A 9,647-nucleotide genomic window follows, 5' to 3' on the forward strand; every position below is an offset into this window, starting at 1 on the left:
TCCTATTTATAGGCAGTGCCGAACAAGCCCTGTTTCTACTTGTTATCAATATCATTAGTTTATATTTAATGGAACAGGTCTAATTGCATATCTGCAAGTTTAAACTTATCTGTATGTGACTGTTTGTTTCCTAAATAAATTTAAAAAATAATGTAGGTTTCTACTTACTACATGTCGTCTGGCGCCTCAGCGCGCTGGGTCGGCTATAGAGTATTGGTAAAGCTAGTTCACTTTTCGATAGTATTATGTAGATTACTTACTATCCATCGTCACGCGCCTCAGCGCGCTGGGTCGGTTATAGAGTATTGGTGAAGCTAGTTCACTTTTCGATAGCATTATATGAAATATGTAGGTTTCTACTTACTACATGTCGTCTGGCGCCTCAGCGCGCTGGGTCGGCCATAGAGTATTAGTAAAGCTAGTTCACTTTTCGATAAAATAAAATATGTAGGTTACTATCCGTCTCGCGCCTCAGCGCGCTGGGTCGGCTATAGAGTATCGGTGAAGCTAAGTAGTTTACTTTTCGGCAGCATTAAGGGGGGGATAACGAAAAATGTTACTTTTTATATATTGAATTTTTACACGTTGTCATCAAGGGCAAATGCCAAAAAAAATCAACGAATCTAGACCAGATCAGGCCTTTTGTGGTTGTCTTAATTTAAATACCGTAGAATTACCCAATTTTGGTCCAAAATTGCAACTATATGGTCCAAAATAACTAATATCTTTAGTGTATAAATAAAATATATATTGTTTAGAATAATTTGATTTGTGTTTCATATTTCCTCTCGCTTTCTACAATCCTGCACAAACTACACGTTTCTGTTTGACCCAATGGTTGACTGGTAGAGAATGCCTTAGGGCATTAAGTCCGCCTTTTGTACAATTTTATATCGTACAATAAAGTTTAAATAAATAAATATCTAGGCGCGACTATTACCTACTTGAGTTACGCAGATCTAAATCAATATCTTTAATTTTTTTTAGATATAACTTACACAAAACTAAAAAGAACATTGTTTTTGATACTTGGATATGTATTGAAACTGTGTACCAATGAGTTCTATAATACCTGCTCAGTATTGGTAGTATTAACTATAGTTGGGTAAGAAGACAAACAGTTTGAACCACCGTTACCCAGTCTCAGGCCTCTTGTGGTTGTCGTAAGTTGTGTCAGTGGTTTTTAATTTATTTATTACTTATCTTTCCTTTTTCAACGCTCTTCATCTGAATAAGCTGCAAAGCCGCCGTCAGCGATCGGTGAATTAGCACAAAGGCAAACAACTCTTACTGACGCGTCTAATGGTACCTGAATTACCTCTCTCTCATTTCTATCCCTCCCTCTCTCCCCATATGGTCTATGGCCGAGTGACCAGTAACGTTCAGCGATCGGTAAATTTTCACAAAGGCAAACAACTCCTGCTGACCGCGTCTAATGGTACCTGAATTACCTCTCTCTTATTTCTATCCCTCCCTCTCTCCCCATATGGTCTATGGCCGAGCGGCCAGTAACGTTCAGCGATTGGTAAATTTGCACAAAGGCAACAACTCCTGCTGACGCGTCTAATGGTACCTGAATTACCTCTCTCTCATTTCTATCCCTCCCTCTCTCCCCATATGGTCTATGGCCGAGTGACCAGTAACGTTCAGCGATCGGTAAATTAGCACAAAGGCAAACAACTCCTGCAGACCGCGTCTAATGGTACCTGAATTACCTCTCTCTTATTTCTATCCCTCCCTCTCACCCCATATGGTCTATGGCCGAGTGACCAGTAACGTTCAGCGATCGGTAAATTAGCACAAAGGCAAACAACTCCTGCTGACGCGTCTAATGGTACCTGAATTACCTCTCTCTCTCATTTCTATCCCTCCCTCTCTCCCCATATGGTCTATGGCCGAGTGACCAGTAACGTTCAGCGATCGGTAAATTTGCACAAAGGCAAACAACTCCTGCTGACGCTTCTAATGGTACCTGAATGACCTCCCTCTTATTTCTATCCCTCCCTCTCACCTCATATGGTCTATGGCCGAGTGACCAGTAACGTTCAGCGATCGGTAAATTAGCACAAAGGCAAACAACTCCTGCTGACCGCGTCTAATGGTACCTGAATTACCTCTCTCTATCTCATTTCTATCCCTCCCTCTCACCCCACATGGTCTATGGCCGAGTAACCAGAGTCAGTCAGCGATCGGTAAATTAGCACAAAGGCAGACAACTCTTGCTGACACGTGTAAAGGAACCTGTTATCTCTCTTTCTCATTTTTATACTTTTCTCTCATTTCTATACCTCTCTCACATTTCTACACCTCCCTCTAACCACGCTTAACCCATTCAGCACTAAACGTTGTCGTTTTGTCTCTACGACTTTCCACTACATACCGGGAAATTCATGTTATCGGCTACGACGTAGCGCTACGACCGTAGCTCAGCGGTGAATGTGTTGCTAACGATTTCGTAGCCCTAGGCTCGTAGCCGATCCCAGCATTTTCCCGGTCTGAAGAGGAAAGCGACTACGAATAGAGAACCCGTCGTGCGGGTTTCCAGCACTCAATATGTCTTCCTAAAAGAATCCCACATACGAGAATGTACGTACAGATTATAGGTATATTAGGTATAAAAGTTTATTTTTAGGGTTTCGTTCCGCTGTCCGTCTTTTTGTCCGTTTGCCTGTCACCAAATTTTTACAGATGATGTATTTCTGTTGCCGCTATAACAACAAATACTAAAAACAGAATAAAATAGATATTTAAGTTGGGCTCCCATACAACAAACGTGATTTTTTGGCGTTTTTTGCGTAATGGTACGGAACCCTTCATACGCGAGTCCGTCTCGCACTTGACCGATTTTTTAATTGGTCAGTGAAGGCTACTACCATATCCATATAATTTCGAGCGCTAGATTTCGTCACTCGAAAATCTGTTTATAACGACGAAATGCTATTTATTTTTGAAATACAAGCGATAGAAATTGGGAATCTACTGATATTGACCACTCTTTTATTTCTTCAATTCTATTAGTACAGTTAAAATGCCTAGTACTGGAAATAGTATTTTACGAAATACACGAAATCGAGCGATCGGAATTCAAATATCGGACTGTAACGATTTTACCTTAATCACTTAACTTTTTAATTGATGATTATCGGCAGTCACAAATTTTGGTGAAAATGACAGAACAGTCAGTTAGTCCCGTTTTTCCCATTTCAAACATTGTTCCAAGCCAGGATCAAAGGCTTTTTTATATTTAATTATAGAAAAAAACACGTGTTCTTTTTTCCTACAATTAATCCTATTAGATTGAGTATTATAGCATTGTATGGAGTGACGTACATACTCTGGTAGATATATTTTTCATGGACAGATTTTGTTTTGATATCACACTAGCTTTTGCCCGCGACTTCGTCTGCGTGGAATTAGTAATTTGGGTACCTTAGGTGTCACAGACAGTCCCCTATGCAGAGGATGCATGGAGACAGAAGAAACAGCCTCTCACGTGGTGCTGGAGTGCAGCGGAGTGGCCCCATACAGGGCAAAACATCTCGGATCCCCGAGAGACCTCCCCGAGGTCCTACTCAACATCTAAGGTTTGATAGGTTTCCTCGAGGAGCTGGGCTGGCAGGACTAGCCCACCCCCATGTCACGCAAAATAGGCGCCAGTCGTCGAGTTGCGGAAAATCGCCCGAACTACAATACAATACAATACCTTAATTCTTAAACAAATCTGCTTTTTAATACATCCTTTTTACACCCCCGAATTGGTCCACACTATACATTTCCACCCCATTTTTTACACCCTTAAGGGATGATTTCGGGGATAAAATTATTCTATATCCTTTCCCACAGCTCAAACCCATACCAAGTTTCATCTAAATCGGTTCAGCGGTTATTGATTCCCCATACAAATTTCCACCCCCCTTTTCACCCCCTTGAGGGGTGAGTTCTGGGATAAAAAGTATCCTATGTCCTTTCTCGGGACTCAAACTATCTGTATACCAAATTTTAACTAAATCGGTTCAGCAGTTTAAGCGTGAAGAGGTAACACACAGACAGACAGACAGACTTTCGCATTTATAATATTAGTATGGATGGATTGAGGCTTCGGCTTTGACGATCTAATTGCTTCGCGTGCAGCGAGTGTTTAACACTAGTATAGCAATTTGATGAATTTGATAACGTTTGCATCTTATTTTGATTCGACCTTTAGTCGTGTCATGAGTCATGAATCCGGAAAATGCTAGGAATATTATATAATGATGTCATATATGTACCTATTTATATGTAGAACAATTAAACTATCCAGAGGCCGTGAGTTCAAGTCTCACCCAGGGAAGTAATTTTTCCACTTTTAAATTTATTCTAAGCTTAATAGCATCGATCGCAGACGTTTCTGCTTGTTAAAAATTAATTTAGAATGGGTAGCACATCGTAACTGGTGAATTTCCAATATGACTTGGAACTCCGGTGGCCGTTTAAGAAGTGTAACGCTCTTACGGTAGATGTCGCTAGGGTCCCCTAGACCCATATAGTGGGAAGATTTGCTGACTATGGATAAGGTCTTGGTGGCTCAGTTGGCAGAGCGCTGGAGTATCTATCCAGAGGCCGTGAGTTCAAGTCTCACCCAGGGCAGTAATTTTTCCACTTTAAAATTTATTCTAAGCTTAATTAAACTATTGTAAACACCTATGAACGAAAACTGCAAATATATTCCTATTTGGAAAATTCGAGGGTCCAGACACTTTTGGTTGTTTCATACACGAATATAAATGCTGATTGTATGTACTCAGTTTATTACTAACCATACGTACAACTGACGCACCAAAATTAATTATCTGTCCAACAGATCAAATCTGTCCATTTATTAACGTCAGATCTAATTAAATTCCACAGCGATCTACAAGTGTCAATGCTATCAAGATGGCGCCGGGTGGCGTGCGGCGTGCGGCGTGTGGCGTGTGGCGTAAACGCTACGTCCGTTTGACACGCCCGCGATCGCGATCTCGTATTAGACGGAGAGCTAGCCTCAAAAATTGGTACATGGTAATGAGAGCAACGAAACTTGGTATTTGATGTTCCTACTCATATCTGTACTCCTAGCATGTAAGTGAATTGGTTTTAAACTGTAAACTTACATTGTTTCCAATAAATAATAAATAATAATCATTTATTAAATATATTAATAACGGGTCACTCACGTGTTTTAAGTCGAAAACGCTCGACATGTTTCACTCCGTACCGAGGAGCGTTATCAGGAGCTTGCGTCGACGGTGATGACGTTCCTCGATACGGAGTGAAACATGTCGAGCGTTTTCGACTTAAAACACGTGAGTGACCCGTTATTAATATATTTAATATGTCTGTGTCTCACAGAAGTTTTGTTATTAAAACTTGGTATTTAGTTTGTGCTTCTTCTTCCACGGTTGTATGTCTTTTTGACATTAAAGATTGATTGATTGGTTCCTCATGGCTGAGGGTCGCGACCACATGAGTGTGAGTAAGATGACATCGTGTAATAGTTATTTGTAAAACAAAGGGGGCAAAGTTTTGTTGTTTGACCTCTCGTGCTCATATTGATACCCGAGCAAGCAAAAGATTCCAAAATTTAAATTGGTTCGAAAAATGGAATCTTGAGTCGTTGCGAGGGTTTCAAGGCATGAGGGTTAAACAAATTTTGCCACCGAGTGAAACGCAAAATTTTTCACCACACCAACACAAGGAAAATACTAACTGTAAAATTCGCAATCAAAATCAAAGCAAATCGATTCAAAATGAATGTTTTATTAAATATTTATCATATTAATCAAACATAATAAAGTATGTTTTCTGGTAGAATTTACTTTTAATGATAAATATTTAATAAATATTGATAAATTTGCATTTGATTACTCACATGTTAATACAATGCAACTTTCTTATCAGTTTTTAAACAATCATGAGAGCCTTTCTAACAAAAGCTGTCAAACAGTGACATCCGCTTGTATTTCAAGATACAAGCTTTTGAGAAACGGGCCCCTGGAGTGGTGAAAAGACATTTTTGCAACTACGGCTTGTAAAGATGTTTATGAAATTGTTCGTGCCATTTTTCGGGACTAGCTCTTAGTCCATATCGTGAGTGTAGCGGAGCGGAGTAGATATTCCAGTTTGCTTTGTGCAATGTAAAGTAATGTAAGTTTTTTGAACATTGTATAAACTGAATGGGTGGTGGCCGAGTGGATTTAACGTCCGACTTTCAATCCGGAGGTCATGGATTCAAATCCTGGCACGTGCCAATGATTTCTTCTAAACTTATGTATTAAACATCGCATAGAGAAATTTGCATCCAAAGTTCCAAGCTGTTTCCATGAAGCAGAATTGTTACATATTTAGTATTATAAACTAGCTACGCCCGCGACTTTGTCTTTCTAAAGGTCTTTAGAAACTGTCAAGCTATTTCAACTCCTTAGAGGTTAAATTTTAAAAACATCTTTCTAACAGGCTGAAATTTTAAGCACTAGCCGTACTCAGCCTAGTGACTTTATAGGTCATACTGAACAACTTTTATTATGAGACCAATGCCGAAATCGCGAAAAAAAATTTGGCTGTCCCATAAAAATCAGCGGCATATCAGTCGGAATGTATGAAACAGCCAAATTTCCAGCCAGCCTATAAAGCCATTACGCGGAGTATGGTTGGTGGCAAAAATTTCAAAGTGTGTCAGGCCCTTGTATTTTTCAAAGGCTACAAAAGCTCTAAAGGGGCCCACTGACTATCAGTCCGCCGGACGATATCGGCCTGTCAGTTGTTCGGAACTGTCAAATTTTTGTTCTAATTGACAGGCCGATATCGTCCGGCGAACTGATAGTCAGTGGGCCCCTTTAGAGCTTTTGTAGCCTTTGAAAAATACAAGGGCCTGACACACTTTGATAGAGAAAGATAGTCTTATTGCGATTCCTATAAGAGGAATGAGAAAATAGTTAGTGCCATGCTTTGTCTTTATCACCAAACGGGCATTTTTCATGGGGTATTTGCGTTTAGTTCCACTAGCTTTTTTCGTACCAATTTTCTTTAAAAAAAACCTTTTCACTTAACCTATTTCCAACTTCCAAAGCAAACTTTAAACTGTAATTAATTTATTGTTTGTTCCCCCTATCTACAGTGGTTTTAACCCCGATAGCGATACCGCCGAGGTGTTTATTGTGCCGATTCGCCCCGTGGATTTATGGTGGACTTCCAAAGGCGGTAATTTACGATTTCCCACTCAAGGAAAACGTTATCTTGTTTTTAATATAAAACGTTAATTTAATTTACCGATCATGGGATTTCGGTGTTCTTGTAATGCAAATTGGAGATTTTCGGTGAGTTCTTTATGAAGATAATGCCATTTTAAAGCCGCAGTTAATTACAAATCGGATTTTTGAAGTAAAGCTTCTTTAGGCGCCACTAGAGGGTAAATCAGATTTTTTTCTGACGGAAGTAACGTTCAGTAGTGACACGCACAATAGAAAACACGTCAAAGTGCCAACATAGCGATATATGTCATCGTCAAAGAAGTTGTACGTTGTACTTCAATCGCGCGTAAAGATTACACGCACACACTTTTTTTTAGAGTTTAAAGGGTAAAAACGGGACCCCGCGGGACTAAGACTCCGCTGTCCGTCTGTCTGTCACGAGGCTGTATCTCATCTCATGAACCGCGATAGCTAGACAGTTGAAATTTTCACAAATGATGTATTTCTGTTGCCGCTATAACAACAAATACTAAAAAGTACGGAACCATCGGTCGGCGAGTCCGACTCGCACTTGGCCGGTTTTTCTTATTTGTTATCCCATTTTATATTAATGTATTCTGTACTTAGTTGGTATTTAGTTTGTGCTTCTTCTTCCTCGGTTGTGTGTGTATACAACGAAACTTGGTATTTAGTTTGTGCTTCTTCTTCCTCGGTTGTGTGTGTATACAACGAAACTTGGTATTTAGTTTGTGCTTCTTCTTCCTCGGTTGTGTGTGTATACAACGAAACTTGGTATTTAGTTTGTGCTTCTTCTTCCTCGGTTGTGTGTGTATACAACGAAACTTGGTACTTAGTTTGTGCTTCTTCTTCCTCGGTTGTATGTGTTTTTGACATTAAAGATTGATTGATTGATTGATTGATTGGTTCCTCATGGCTGAGGGTCGCGACCACATGAGTGTGAGTAAGATGACATCGTGTAATAGTTATTTGTAAAACAAAGGGGGCAAAGTTGTTGTTTGACCTCTCGTGCTCATATTGATACCCGAGCAAGCAAAAGATTCCAAAATTTAAATTGGTTCGAAAAATGGAATCTTGAGTCGTTGCGAGGGTTTCAAGGCATGAGGGTTAAACAAATTTTGTTTAATTTAATTTACCGATCATGGGATTTCGGTGTTCTTGTAATGCAAATTGGAGATTTTCGGTGAGTTCTTTATGAAGATAATGCCATTTTAAAGCCGCAGTTAATTACAAATCGGATTTTTGAAGTAAAGCTTCTTTAGGCGCCACTAGAGGGTAAATCAGATATTTTTCTGACGGAAGTAACGTTCAGTAGTGACACGCACAATAGGAAACACGTCAAAGTGCCAACATAGCGATATACGTCATCGTCAAAGAAGTTGTACTTCAATCGCGCGTAAAGATTACACGCACACACTTTTTTTTAGAGTTTAAAGGGTAAAAACGGGACCCTATTACTAAGACTCCGCTGCCCGTCTGTCTGTCACGAGGCTGTATCTCATCTCATGAACCGCGATAGCTAGACAGTTGAAATTTTCACAGATGATGTATTTCTGTTGCCGCTATAACAACAAATACTAAAAAGTACGGAACCATCGGTCGGCGAGTCCGACTCGCACTTGGCCGGTTTTTCTTATTTGTTATCTCATTTTATATTAATGTATTCTGTACTTATTTGTCTCTCATTATTCGTTGTATGTAGATCAGGATTTTGTTCCATTATAAAGAAAAGTGAAGAATCATGTTTTATGGTGGTTTTATGTATGTATGTATATTCTTTATTTTACATAGAAAAAAAACACGAGATGCACAGTGCGTGTAAGGTAAGCGTGCTCCACCGTAGATCGCATCATCACTTACCATCAGGGGCCCATTTCTCAAACGGTATTAGACTAATATGATTAGTCCACAAACTGTCAAGTCGTATGAGTTCCCATGGCAACACACTAATAATATTAGACTTATACCGTTTGAAAAATGGGCCCCAGGTGGGATCGTGGTCAAACGCCTGCCTATACATCATAGAAAAAAAAGGTCCTTACCGGGTGAGAGTAACTAAATACAACAAAGGCCAACTTATCCCTATATGGGATCACTTCTAGTCAACCTTTGAGGAAATGATGCTACGGTCGTAGTCGATAACATGATTTCCAGGGGGCCTAGCTAAGATGACGATTGTTTGCGCAGTGAACGAAAAACTTTAGTCTATATCACTCCCATATTAGTGCGATAGAGAGAGGAGCATTTCGTTTGCTACGGCGCAAATCATTGTCATATTGGCTAGGCCCCCTTGCATGTAATGAAAAGCGGCTAAACAACAACGTGTTGTGATTAGCGTTTAATGGATTACGTACAAAATAATTATCCTAATAAATTCATATCTTAACAAAAACTTAATTATGATTAAGTAGCACATGTCACATG

This window comes from Cydia strobilella, chromosome 3 (genome assembly GCF_947568885.1).
Source record: "Cydia strobilella chromosome 3, ilCydStro3.1, whole genome shotgun sequence".
Lineage (NCBI taxonomy): Eukaryota > Metazoa > Arthropoda > Insecta > Lepidoptera > Tortricidae > Cydia > Cydia strobilella.